At 48.2% G+C, this 12080-nt stretch overlaps 1 protein-coding gene across 3 annotated transcripts in view; it reads left to right on the top strand.

Annotated features, from left to right (window-relative positions):
• The first annotated feature begins 320 nt into the window (after positions 1-320).
• Positions 321-12080, top strand: part of SLC11A2 (solute carrier family 11 member 2) — a 124558-nt gene continuing 112798 nt past the window's right edge. For 2 of the 3 annotated variants that reach the window (XM_088465933.1, XM_088465937.1), the window contains exons 1-2: positions 321-426; positions 1019-1213. The gene's annotated coding sequence lies outside the window, so the exon portion shown is untranslated. The remainder of the gene's footprint in view (positions 427-1018; positions 1214-12080) is intronic. The other variant, XM_088465934.1, reaches the window with a different exon arrangement.

Genomic DNA, 12080 nt, shown 5'->3' with positions numbered 1-12080 from the left:
CATCAGACTCAGAATCAGGCCCGCTATCGCTTCTCAGTTCATCTTCCAGCTTACACCCTTTTGGTTCTTACCCTACACTATCCTTCTCTCGAGTGCGCCCCTCAGGAGTTCTGATCCTGTCTGTCTGCCCTCCAAGGACACGATCACTGACCGCTATTCCCGTTGCCCGGCAAATCATACCACTGCTCCCGGTTTCACTGCCTATTCATGAATATCTGGACTGCGCAAGTCCAGAAATGCCAGGGATGGGCCTTATGGGAGACATCAAAACGTGTGACGTCATTTTACTTAAAGGCCAACCACCGTGGTATTGTGGGTAGTGGTGGCCGCCTAGAGGTGCTGCACAGTTGGACAGTGTACTTGACCTAGGAGGAGAACGCAACGAGGCCTCTTTTCTTCCCCCTCCCCACAGTGGCCTGTTAAAATGTAAGGGAATTACACAAAGTAAACCAGCAGAACTGTGTCATGGGGTCTGTGGTGGCTGGGTGTTAAGCACAGGCATTTACTGTACTTGAAAGGGCACTCACTGACAGCCATCTATTCCATGGCCGTCAGTGAGTGCCCTCTCTGAGGGGCAAGTAATGCCTGTGACACTCAGCATTTAGTTTCTTCCCTTTCTCTTGCTGACATTAAGGTGTGTGACAATCTAGTAGTGTAAAAAGCCAGTCACTCCTACAGTGGCCTCACTTAAAAGGATTAATGTTATTTGCACAGTTGTATATGCAAGTTCTTATTTGTTTTGTGTAAGTTACCAGGTAAATACAGGTGGGTCACATAGTTGCCTATCCTCCCGCATCTTGCGGGAGACTCCCGGATCCTGCTACTCCGCATTGTGTATAAAAATAAACCTGTATTCCCCTGCCTTCAGTCCGGATTTAACGGGGATGGGGACTGGATCAGAGGACCTCAAGCCGTGATGCCCCCTTTCTTGATCAGTGCAGCACCAGTGATTACTGCTGATCACCTACAGCTCGAGGCACCCATCCCTTTGTAACAGCTTCACATACTCTATATCTAGGGTGACATTGCACTTCTGGTAGCCTTGCTGGGTGCCCCTGCGGCAGCGGAACTAGACTGCCCTCCCGCCGCTGTGTGCAAGCGGATTGGGACTGCTTCCTTCTCCCGTCCCAGGACTGTTCTCCTGGGCTACATCAGCCTCATCATCTGACCGAGTCCTGGCTGCGGAGCACTACGCTACTGACCCCTGTGTAACGTAAGTGCAATGTCAGTATGTAATACACAGCCCTGCATGTAATCTAGGTGTGATGTCAGTATATACTATGTAATCCTGCTGTGTAACGTAGGTGTGAGGTCAGTATGTAGCTCTACTGTGTAATGTAGCTGTGATGTCAGTGAGTAGCCGTGTAATGTAGCTGTGTTGTCAGTAAGTAGCCATGTAATGTAGATGTGATGTCAGTGAGTAGCCGTGTAATGTAGCTGTGATATCAGTGAGTAGCCATGTAATGTAGCTGTGATGTCAGTGAGTAGCCGTGTAATGTAGCTGTGTTGTCAGTGTGTAGCCGTGTAATGTAGGTGTGATGTCAGTGTGTAGCCGTGTAATGTAGCTGTGATGTCAGTGTGTAGCCGTGTAATGTAGATGTGATGTCAGTGTGTAGCCGTGTAATGTAGCTGTGATGTCAGTGTGTAGCCGTGTAATGTAGGTGTGATGTCAGTGTGTAGCCGTGTAATGTAGGTGTGATGTCAGTGTGTAGCCGTGTAATGTAGCTGTGATGTCAGTGTGTAGCCATTTAATGTAGGTGTGATGTCAGTGTGTAGCCATGTAATCTAGCTGTGATGTCAGTGTGTAGCCGTGTAGTGTAGCTGTGATGTCAGTGTGTAGCCATGTAATGTAGCTGTGTTGTCAGTGTGTAGCCATGTAATGTAGCAGTGATTTCAGTGTGTAGCCGTGTAATGTAGGTGTGAGGTCAGTGTGTAGCCGTGTAATGTAGGTGTGATGTCAGTGTGTAGCTCTACTGTGTAATGTAGCTGTGTTGTCACTGTGTAGCCATGTAATGTAGATGTGATGTCAGTGTGTGGCCATGTAGTGTAGCTGTGATGTCAGTGAGTAGCCGTGTAATGTAGCTGTGTTGTCAGCGAGTAGCCATGTAATGTAGCTGTGATCAGTGTGTAGCCGTGTAATGTAGCTGTGATGTCAGTGTGTAGCCATGTAATGTAGTAATGTCAGTGTGCAGCAATGTAATGTAGCTGTGATGTCAGTGTGCAGCCATGTAATGTAGTAATGTCAGTGTGCAGCCATGTAATGTAGTAATGTCAGTGTGAAACCATGTAATGTAGTAATGTCAGTGTGCAGCCATGTAATGTAGCTGTGATGTCAGTGTACAGCCATGTAATGTAGCTGTGATGTCAGTGTGCAGCCATGTAATGTAGCTGTGATGTCAGTGTGTAGCAATGTAATGTAGCTGTGATGTCAGTGTGTAGCCATGTAATGTAGTAATGTCAGTGTGCAGCCATGTAATGTAGCTGTGATGTCAGTGTGCAGCCATGTAATGTAGCTGTGATGTCAGTGTGTAGCAATGTAATGTAGCTGTGATGTCAGTGTGTAGCCATGTAATGTAGTAATGTCAGTGTGCAGCAATGTAATGTAGCTGTGATGTCAGTGTGTAGCCATGTAATGTAGTAATGTCAGTGTGAAGCCATGTAATGTAGTAATGTCTCCTGTCCCCTGCTGTTTTCTCCCCACCCCTTCCCTTACTCCCAGCCAGGCACAGAGCAGCTCTGCCCCCTAGATAAGACAGACTGAGAGCCTGATTCACTACGGATCACAATTTATTTATTTATTACCAGTAATTTATATAGCGCACACCATACTTGCCTACCCTCCCGATTTCGTTGGGAGCCTCCCGAAAATCAGGTGCCGCTCCCGACCTCCCGGGATGGCAGGCAAGTCTCCCGGTTGCCGCCAACCCCTCCTGCCCCACCGCAAGTCTCCTGGCAGCTAAGGGGGCGGTGACGCGATTCGCGTCATTTTGGCAACGCCCCCCGCTTCACACTGCCTGTAATATCGGCAGTGTGTAGCGGGGGCGTTGCCAAAATGATGCGCTCGCGTGGCTCCGCCCCTGCCCGCCCGCAAAAATTATCATCTTGCCGGCCCCGCCCCCTTCTGTTGGCCACGCCCCCCGTAATGCCGATCTGGCTGCTCCCTCCCGGAAGGGGCAGCCAGATAGTCGGCATGTATGGCGCACACATATTCCGCAGCGCTTTACAGAGAATAGTTGGCCATTCACATCAGTTTCTTCTTCTACGCACGCACCGCAGTTGCTAATATCAGCTATGCTATTTAAATGTGTGCATTCCCAGTACGAACGCAGCCAGACATAAGGACGCCCACATCCGTATATGAGGGCAACATAGATAAACAATCGGTTTCATTGGACCCACATGCACACTTGCACAAGCCCTGACCTTACTCAGAGATTGCTTACATCCATGCACGCTATCAGTGCTTTGGCTGCTTATGGTCACGCAGTGGCTAATTTATGCACGCCCCTGCGTTCGCCCGACCACTCCCCCATCACCACCCACAAACGGCATTTCCTGTCAATTACTCTGCTCTGGGTCTGCATAGCCTCTGCAAACGCAGTTCCCATCGCAATTGCTAGTTCGTGCACGAGCACTGCGATACATACGCATGCGCAGTATGCAACAATCGACCGATTGCGTGCGTATTAGCAACTGCGTTCCTTGCTGAATCAGGCCCTAAGACAAGGAGCTGGCCTGTGCTGGGATGAGAGCTGCAGTTGCATAACATACTGATGGTAAGTGCTATGTGCCTGCATGAGAAATGTAAACTGACACCTGCAATTTACTTTTATTTGCTAAGTTTTGCAAACACATCTGTGCGGGATAACTGTGAGGGATAACTGCTCCCAAACACACAGGGGCATATTTATCACAATCCGCATCTCATATGTGGATTGACTGTGATAAATTCGCCCAATATTGCAAGTCTACACTTACCTGCCTGGGGATCGGTGCTCTGGTGAGGTCCTCTCTATGGGACTCCGGTCAGCTGGTCTCTGGGCACCTGCACTGTGACCCCGGTCAGCTGCTGCAACAACTCACCAGTGTCACAGTGCAGGAGCCCGGAGATCAGCTGCCCATAGCCCCAGAGGACCTCACCAATCAGCGGTCCCTGGATGCAGATACGTTTTTTTTTTTTTAATTGATAAGTTTGTGGTATGTTTATACCACACAGTGGATCACAGGTGCCAGCTCCTGGCTATGCTCTGCCTGTTAGAGTAGAGCAGAAGATGGGTAAAACAGTGGAAAGTCCCGATAACTCCATCTGAAGGTGGCGTTATTATCACAGGGCTTCCCTCAGTATTTTCTCACAATGGGCTCTATTTACTACAATCCGCATATTGAATGCGGATTGTAGTGTGATATTACCGAGTGAATTCGCATTGCGAATTCAGGCAATATCACAGGGATTTACTATAAATCCCTTGCAGGGACAGAGCTTGCGATAAAGCTCTGTCTCTGCGGATCCCATCCGCACTCTAGTCGCGGTATTTTCGGAAAAAATACCGCAACTAAGAGCACGCGCATGCGCCGACCGACCACCGCTACTACCCCCCCCCACCGACGCTAAGCCCCGCCCCCGGGCGCTAAGCCCCGCCCCCCGTGATCGCGGACCCCGCGACCCCCCCTCCCCCCCCCGCGACCCCCCCTCCCTTCATTACACTTACCTGCATCCTCCTGGCCTCCGGTGGTCTTCTCCGGGCTTCCCGATCAGGTGATCTCCCATACTGCACTGGGGCCCGATCACCTGATGACCGGGCCCCAGTGCACTGTGGGAGACCAGCTGACCGGAGAGGAGCCATCACCGGAGGCCCGATCACCGGTCCCTGGATTCAGGTAAGTGAAAAAAAAATGTTTAATTTTGTTTTTCTTTCTTTTACAGCAATCAGCTTGCGGTCTCTTTAGATTACTGGTACCGGCTCCCGCCTCTGCTCTCCCCGTTAGAGCAGAGTGGGAGCCCGGTAACCGGGGGAGACCCTGGATAACGCCACCTCCAGGTGGCGTTATTATCACAGGGCTTCCCCGGTATTTTTTTACAATTTATTTTTAGTAACTTGCACACAGATCACATTTCCCATTACAATTATGGGAAATGCGATCTGCTTTACTAAAAATAAGTGATACTGGGGGTTGGAGTAGAATTTTACTAATTCTACTCCAATTGCCCTGTAATAAATACAGGTGAAACTAAAATAATGTGAAAAGGGTGTGAAAACACCCTTTTTCACTTTATTTTAGTAAAAATAATGTTAATAAATAGAGCCCAATATATTTTTAGTAAATCTGAGCAGCTACCTTTCCCATTATAAGCATGGGAAATCAGGGCCATCTTAACGTATAGGCACACTGGGCAGTTGCCCAGGGCCCCACAATTCTAGGGGCCTTTGACAGGGGCAACTACATCACTCCACAAATAGGGCAGCCAGCTGATGGGTAGGCAGAGAAAGATGCTCCCTGACCACTAAAGTACACACAGTCAGAGTGGGCAGACAGCATTCTCTACCTGCCTCCCAGTCTCCAACCACAGAGCCACATTTAGGGGGTGGAGGCAAAGGGGACACAATCCCCTGGGCCCCCCTCTCTTAGGAGGCCACCATACTTTAATCACAGCTACAGTGAAGCGCAGGAGCTGCACTGCAAGCTGGAGAAAAGAAGAGGGATGTGGAATCTGTAAACCTTGCTTCATATAATGTTTTTATGTATAAACATTGATTTTGTTGAAAGTACCAATAAATCGAAAGGGCCTACAATGCTGTTAAAACAGCCCTGTGGGAAATGCGATCTGCTTCCTAAAAATGTGAATTGAAGAGATTAGAAAACTACTCCAATCCCATTAATAAATTTATGTGATACTAAAATAATGTGAAAAGGGTGTGAAAACACTAGTTTTCACATTATTTTAATAAAATATGCCCCAAAGTGTGCATCGCATGTGGGGCAGATAGGGAGCATCATCTGGGGAATGGAGGGAATGGAAGATACTGTATGTAGGTCCCTGCATCTATACTACACTGCATCTCTCCTGCTGTAAGAGGTCTTGATAAAAGGACACTGTGGAGAAAATTTACTAAAGTGTGAGTTTTTAGAAATGGAGATTTTGCCCATAGCAACCATTCAGATGTAGCTATTATCTTCTAGAAGGTGCTAGTTAAATGTTAAGTAGAATCGGATGGGTTGCTATGGGCAACATCTCCATTTCTAAAAACTCTCACTTCAGTAAATATACTTCTGTGACTCAGACCTCCAGAAATGTCAGCCTCCTTGTAGGTGAGGTATTGCTCAACTATAAAATTATACTGTACACTTGAATGCCACTTTGTTATTCGTAACATGTTATGTTATACACACGTCTCTCTCTCTCTCTTCCTCTCTTTGCATCAGCTTTGCAATGGGTGGAATTTTGATGGGCATATATTGATAATTAGGGGTCGAAGGATCTGTCTAGGAGTGTGATGACACCCAAGGGTCATGTTTTGGAACCTGATGATATGAATGGAGCAAGCAGGGCTTGAAATTTTAAAAATTAAGTAGTTGTAACCATACTGCGGGGGAGTACTGTCGCCGCAGAGCAATGGGTGAATAGATGACGCATCTACACAGTGCTGGGCATGCCATCAGAATAATGAAAACGGGGTGTGCTGCGAGGCCATGCCCCTTTTCCAGGCACGCACCTTTAATATGCGCAAGAATGCCTTAGTCATTTGCATTTCTTGAGTATGCATGCACATTTTTTCGCAGATGCTGTCTGACTTGTGACAGTGTACTATTAGGGAGCCAGATTGTATATGTATGTAAGGCAGGTTTGCGAACCTTTGCCTAGGGTGCCTTGAAACCTTGCAGTGGCCCTGGCTATCTCTAACCTACTCCTCGAACAGCCTAACCCTCCCCTCCCGCAGTCTAACCCTAACCTACCCTTCCCACAGCCTAACCCTCCCCTCCCACAGCCTTACACTAACCAAACCCTCCCACAGGCTAACGCTCCCCTCCCACAGCCTAACCCTAACTAACCCCTCCCACAGCCTAAGCCTCCCCTCCCACAGCCTAACCCTAACCCCTCCCACAGCCTAACCCTCCCCTCCCACAGCCTTACACTAACCTACCCCTCCCAAAGCCTAACCCTCCCCTCCCGCAGCCTAACCCTAACCAACCCCTCCCACAGCCTAACCCTCCCCTCCCGCAGCCTGACACTAACCTTCCCTATTGAAACTTGCACCTGCCTTATGGTAGGTGCAGTTTCTCCATCTGAGTATGGCCTCCTATGTAAGTGGTTAAAGTGTGTGTATGCAACCACATTCGCCAACACGCCCGCAACACACTCATAACACGCCCATAAGACGGACCATCTCCAAGCGTGTGCTAAGTTACCTCCCTGTCAGCACACAAGAACACCCACTACATTTCCAATACACTTCCCCGTGCGTTCGTCTGAGATCACAACTGCGACTCTGTACGAGGCACAATAGGAACACGTACGTTGGGACTAAAATGCATTGACAGCAGCAAAAAATTGCTCCACTGCATCTGACATGGGCAGAGTGTGTGTTCACCTCTGAATACTTAGGCTTACTTTAAAAAGGCAAATAAACCTTATTGCATATTTCATGGACAAAACTTTCAAATGAAGGTGTCATGTTGACAACCAAGCTTTATCTTAGAGGGGAAGTCAACAAAGGAATGATGCTCATTAGTGGCTGCTCTCAAAGGCAAGCTCAATGGTCTGACACTGATATTAACTTGTCCATTCATGGATGTTCTCACCGATGATGAACATCAGGAGCAGAGGTCCGATGTCGGTGGACAAGGTCTGCGCATGCGCAAATGGGGGCTGCTTCCTTGTACGCAGTCTCTTGGATTTGTAAAACCACTTGAAGGCGTCTCAATACAAATCCCAGCGGCTGCAACATTTGCATATTATCGCCCAGCCATGGGTACAAATTCATAGCTGAGGCAGCATTAGGGTACATCTCTGAATCAGGTCCATAGTTAGGTCTGGTGGCTCACAACAGTGAGGATCTTGGGATTACTCTCCACCATATGTATGACGATGTTCCAAAGTATACTACACTTTAGAAAGGAAAACATAATCCTCAGCAAAAATAGATGTAGGGGCCCCGAGAGGAGGTGCATTTACAAATTATCCAGGCCCTGGCCTCACTGGGGGTCTGGGAATTTACCACACTCCTGGTTGCATGCAGCTTCTGCAGAGGGCCCCCAATGTAGCCACATCCATCCCTGAGGTTGAGCGGTTTGTTTTAGTAGACTATTAGTCATTCAGAGTTCTCCAACATTATTACTGGTTTTGCTGATGATAAAGTTTTTTGTACCTTATGAATGGAGAATGTGTGACGTTTGACACTTGCTCCTTGGCCCACATTAGCATTGGACCTGTGTCAGCACCCATGTCCTCTAGGCCATACTGTCCCTATGTCAATCAAAGAACTGCTGAGCTGCAAACTTTTCACATGTTTCTTTGTTTATCTGCCATATATCCATATATCAATATTTTATGGTTTTACTGGAACTTTCATCATCCAATATTAACTATACACCTGTTGTGGACCATGTGCCTTTAGTCTCCAGCAATGACTTTATCAACCACTCTGCAAGAGCTGTTGTCTTTATATTAGTGACATGGGGATAAATTTACTATTGGTCGATTTGAGGAGTAATTTAGCGCTTCTCAAATCGACTCAAATCGAATGTTTGAAAACCAGTGATTTTGCCAAATTTACTAATATTCGATTTGAAGGTTGATTTGGCAAAAAAATGTGTCTTGAGTCGGTTTTGAAGAGTGATTTGCAGTTCGATTTGACATGTTCATGTCCAAATCGAACGGCAAATCACCCTTCAAAAGGAACTGCAAATCCCCGACACACGAACTGCTTCATGCTTTCACTTTCAGCATGAGCAGTTCGCTGTCACACAGATATATGCAGACATCAGTGAGATGTGAAAATACTAGCGCTGTGTCTATATGATAACTGTAGCTAAAATGTCACTGGACAGTTGATATCAAGAACAATTTAATGAATAGTTACAATAATCTTAAGAAAAAAATTAAATAATGAAATAAAAATATTAAAAATGGAATTGCCACAAATATTGATATAGAGGAACAGTGTAGTGAGGGCCCGATTCAGAGCCGGACGCTCTTTCAGAGCGCTCGCTCTGAATCAGTGCCCTCCCTCTGAATTTTAGAGCAGCCTCCCGGCCGCTCACATAGCTGTGGGTGACCACCCACAGCTATAGCGAGCGGCCAAAAAGATGGTCGCGATGGTCAAGACCATCGCGACCATCGGGCTTGCGACGAGACCCTTGTTGTAGGGTCTCGTCTGCCGCAAGCCCTGGAGTGCTTTCGGCTGTATCAGAGCCGATAGCACTCCCACTGACATCACTCGTGAACTCCCATGTGAACGCCTCCGTTTGGGCAGCCAATCCCCCAGCACGCCCACCAAAGGGGGCGTGCTGTCACTCACCATCGACAGCACGCCCCCTTTGTAGCGAGACCCATAGCGGCAGCTTGCCCGTCGCTATCCGGGTCTCGCGCATGCGCACTGGGCGAACATCGACACGCTTGCGAGCGCTCAGTGCTCGCAAGCGGGTCTGAATCATTCCCTAAGTTCCTTGATTGATACTCCCTCCGAAGATAGCACAATCAGGTGCTGGATAAATCAGATCAAAAGACATTAAATATCCCTTAGGCGATGAATTACCGGTATCGATCACGAAATGGTCACAGTCCTTGGTGGCATGCAGCGGCCATCGCAGTAATGTTCCAGGGCTGTGGTGTTCCACCGGAGCAGGAGAATGGTGCCAAAGTAAACAGGGATTGAAAGTCCAAATGGAAGAATGCTGCCAGCAATAGGAGGGGTATCACAGGGTCTCAGAGCTCAACGCATTTCGCTGGTTAAGGATACATCCAGCTTCCTCAGGAGCATATACATGAGTGGTCCGTAGTGGTATATATATAGCATTCTCAATCAAGAAATAAGTGGCACATGTGTAAATCAATCAGTCAATCATGACTGTAATTTTTATATCTAAAAATACAAATTATCAACTGTCCAATATATAATATAAAAATAAAAATATATCTAAAATTTAGTAACCCTGCGGCTCCCACCATTGAATACAATGGATGAGCCGTTCATTGGCTGAGAGGCGGGACCTGACCTCTCTCAGCCAATGAACTCATAGACACGGAGCTTCAAAGAATGAAGCCGCGTCTGTGCCCTTCATTCGGGAAGGAGTAATCATTCTGGTTAGACTGATTACTGCTTAATGCGATGGTCGGGTTTTCATTTTCTTATTTTAACCCATGGATGCCTACTGGAGAAGGGGACCACTGGAGGTAATATAGGTGAGTATTGTGTGAGTGTGTGTATGTATGTATGTATTAAAGTTATACTTTGTAAGGTATGTGTGTGTTTCTTGCAACATTTCTTTACAGGTGAACTATAAGTCCCAGTGGGCCCTTAATGCCCCGCATGCTGGTACTTGTGGTTCTCAAAGTACCAGCATGCGGGGGAGGCTTGCTGGGACCTGCAATTCTACTGGAAAGACAATGTTTATTTACATCTATTTTTACACAACACCTACACAATCAACCCGCCACCCACTGCCCAGGGGTTGCGGGGATAGCCCCAGGCTATCAGCCTAGGCTAGGGGTGCCTTGGTGAGGGAGACCCCTTTTTTTTGAAGGGGTCTCCAACTCCCCAGGGATCCCTGGCCTGGGCTGACTAACGGTCAGGGCTGATGCTGCGGCTGGGGGGCCTGGTGTTAGGGCTCCCCTGGCTGTGGCTCACCATCGCTCCGGGTCTCGCACCAAAGGGGGCGTGCTGTCGATGTTGATTGACAGCACGCCCCCTTTGGTGGGCGTGCCGGGGGCGTGCCTGCCAGATGGAGGCGTTCCCATGGGAACGCCTACCGTCTGGGTCCGGCCCCACTGACATCACTAGTGATGTCAGTGGGAGTGATTTTGGCTCTGATAGAGCCAAAATCACTCCAGGGCTTGCGGCAGGGAGACCCTACTGCAGGGTCTCAGTCGCTAGTCCGATGGTCGCGATGGTCAAGACCATCGCGACCATCTTTTTGGCAGCTCGCATATGCTGTGGGTGGTCACCCACAGCTATGCGAGCGGCCAGGAGGCAGCTCCATTTTCAGGGAGGAGGGCTCTGATTCAGAGCGAGCGCTCTGGTCAGAGCATTCAGCTCTGAATCAGGCACAAAGTACAATGAGGGCAATTTGACACAACTGCAGTCTATGCAGAATTGTAAGCATCAGGCTCACTGTGGTTTTTTTTGTTGTTTTTTTTTTAAATACCTCAGGTTTACTCATCTGTACATGAATATAAATTATAAAGTGTTTAAGAATGCAGAGGAGTCACTGGGTGTGGTGACACCTGTCATGCATGAAAAACGGGCGTGCATACGAGGCCATGCTCCCCTGGTTTGCCAGAATCTCCAGACACAGGGGGATGTGGAATAGATGTGTCATCCATCACTGCTACTCGCCGCTCCGTGACACCAAAATAGCAGGGCAGCTCTCCCTTGATTGGTGTCTCCCGGTGCAGCCCGCACCACCTAGTGACACCACTGTAAGGATGGACTAATATTTTGGACCCGTCAATTGTCAGGTCAAGAGCACGCAAAATACTAATTAAATTTCCTGCTTAAATATGCTGAGAAGTAAATTTCCCCTCAAACTGCTGATGTCCAATCCGCTGATCAAACTTTGGGGCCCCATTTACAAACGAAATATAACCCCTTTAGCGCTCGCTAAAGGGGTTATACCTTCTTGCTGTATTTAGTAAACAGCGGTAATCTAAGATTACCGCTATTTGTACAGCATCACTCTCGCCATCTAAAAGATGGCGAGAGCGATGCTGGCCCCATTGCCGGCAATGGGGACCCGGCAATGCCTTTCCGGCTTCTCCCTGTCATGCACATGCGCAGACGGACCGTCGCGCGTGCGCATGACCCTGGAGCCCCGTCGCTGGCAGCGTTAGGCTGCCAGCAGCCCAGCAGAGGACCTCGTCG

The sequence above is a fragment of the Taudactylus pleione genome, unplaced genomic scaffold (genome assembly GCF_031769625.1).
Source record: "Taudactylus pleione unplaced genomic scaffold, aTauple2 ptg000065l, whole genome shotgun sequence".
Lineage (NCBI taxonomy): Eukaryota > Metazoa > Chordata > Amphibia > Anura > Myobatrachidae > Taudactylus > Taudactylus pleione.
This window is presented reverse-complemented; position numbering and strand designations above follow the sequence as displayed.